Below are 2413 nucleotides of genomic sequence, written 5' to 3'. Positions count from 1 at the left end.
TAGACCAAATCTTACGGGAATTCGGATTTTGGTATAAATATTTCGTCACTTGCAAGTAAAATAAAGAGCTAGGTTTTGCATTTTTATGTACTTATATTTATAGTTTTGCAAAGTGTTGTACCTGGAGTGTAATATTATAGTGTAGTGAATTCTGAACAGTCAGAAACAAGGAAGACAGATAGTTACATATTTTCGGGACCTTGCTGTGGGGAATAGCGCTCAACGTACATTGGAATGATGAGAACGAATTGCGATCAACGAAGAGTCAACAAGGAGAGGTTTGCAATAGAAGTTCCGAGAGAGTCCCCTCCGGGAAGAGTCGCGTAACATGTTACTTCCTCCCACATACACTATGTGATCAAAGGTACCTGGACACCTATTGGCGAACATTAATACGGAGTGTGTCCACCCTTCGTCTTTACAATGGTTTGCACTCTGCTGGGGGCTGCTTCAGTGAGGTGCCTGAAAGGCTGTGGAGGAACGGTAGCCCATTCGTCTTCAAGAGCCGAAACAAGAGAAGGTAGGGTCGTTGGACGTTGGACGATGTTCTAACTCACCCCAAAAGTGATCCGTTGGGATCATGTCGGGACTCGGCCCAGGGCAGTCCATTTTAGGAATATTATTGTCTAGAAACCATTACCACACATATGCTACTTTATGACAGGGATGCTGCTACAGTCACCGTTTCCGAACTGTTCCTCTACTTCACACAGTACACAATGCTGAAAAATGTGTTCATACTCTTCCGCATTTCACGATTTCTTAAGCACAATAAGGGACCACACCTTCACCTCGACTAGCACTCCCATAACACCATCTCCTCCGTTCTCGACTGTTCTACATCTACATCTACATGATTACTCTGCAGTTCACAGTTAAGTGCCTAGCAGAGGGTTCGTCGAACCACCTTCAACCTATTTCTGTACCATTCCACTTTCTAACGGCTCGCGGGAAAAACGAGCATTTAAGTCTTTCTGTGTGAGCTCTGATTTCTCTTATTTTATTATGATCGTCATTTCTCCCTGTGTAGGTGGGCGCCAACAAAATAGTTCCGCAATCGGAAGGGAAATTTGGTGATTAAAATTTCACGAGAAGATCCTGCTGGAATGAAAACCGCCTTTGTCTTAATGGTTGAACACCCCAATTCACGTATCATGTCCGTGGCGCTCTCTGTCCTTTTTAGCGATAGTATAAGATGAGCTGCCTTTCTCTGAGGGGCCAACGGCCTTGCCGCAGTGGTAACACAGGTTCCAGCCAGATCACCAAAGTTAAGCGCTGTCGGGCTGGGCTAGCATTTGGATGGGTGACCATCCGGTCTGCCGAGCGCTGTTGGCAAGTGGGATGCAATCAGTCCTTATGACGCAAACTGAGGAGCTACTTGATTGAGAAGTAGCGGCTCCGGTCTCGTAAACTGACATACGGCCGCGAGAGCGGTGTGCTGACCACATGCTGTCGGGCTGGGCTAGCATTTGGATGGGTGACCATCCAGTCTGCCGAGCGCTGTTGGCAAGTGGGCTGCAATCAGTCGTTATGACGCAAACTGAGGAGCTACTTGATTGAGAAGTAGCGGCTTCGGTCTCATAAACTGACATACGGCCGGGAGAGCGGTGTGCTGACCACATGCTGTCGGGCTGGGCTAGCATTTGGATGGGTGACCATCCAGTCTGCCGAGCGCTGTTGGCAAGTGGGATGCAATCAGTCCTTATGACGCAAACTGAGGAGCTACTTGATTGAGAAGTAGCGGCTTCGGTCTCATAAACTGACATACGGCCGGGAGAGCGGTGTGCTGAGCACATGCTGTCGGGCTGGGCTAGCATTTGGATGGGTGACCATCCAGTCTGCCGAGCGCTGTTGGCAAGTGGGATGCAATCAGTCCTTATGATGCAAACTGAGGAGCTACTTCATTGAGAAGTAGTGGCTCCGGTCTCGTAAACTGACATACGGCCGGGAGAGTGGTCTGCTGACCACATGCCCCTCCATATCCGCATCCGGTGACGAGTGTGGCTGAAAACGACACGGCGGCCGGTCGGTACCGTTGGGCCTTCGTGGCCTGTTCGGGTGTTTTCTCTCTCTGAAAGTTTTCGATATTCGCCATCAGTACCGTCTGATGCGGTTCCCTCATCGAACAGCAATACAGGGTTATTACAAATGATTGAAGCGATTTCACAGCTCTACAATAACTTTATTATTTGAGATATTTTCACAATGCTTTGCACACACATACAAAAACTCAAAAAGTTTTTTTAGGCATTCACAAATGTTCGATATGTGCCCCTTTAGTGATTCGGCAGACATCAAGCCGATAATCAAGTTCCTCCCACACTCGGCGCAGCATGTCCCCATCAATGAGTTCGAAAGCATTGTTGATGCGAGCTCGCAGTTCTGGCACGTTTCGTGGTAGAGGAGGTTTAAA

At 48.1% G+C, this 2413-nt stretch overlaps 1 pseudogene; it reads left to right on the top strand.

The window, feature by feature from the left end:
• Positions 1–1217: 1217 nt before the first annotated feature.
• On the top strand, positions 1218–1335 carry LOC126425639 (5S ribosomal RNA; annotated as a pseudogene).
• Positions 1336–2413: the final 1078 nt, after the last annotated feature.

This window comes from Schistocerca serialis, chromosome 1, assembly GCF_023864345.2.
Source record: "Schistocerca serialis cubense isolate TAMUIC-IGC-003099 chromosome 1, iqSchSeri2.2, whole genome shotgun sequence".
Lineage (NCBI taxonomy): Eukaryota > Metazoa > Arthropoda > Insecta > Orthoptera > Acrididae > Schistocerca > Schistocerca serialis.
Note: the sequence above shows the minus strand (reverse complement) of the source record. Positions and strands in the feature narration are given on the sequence as shown.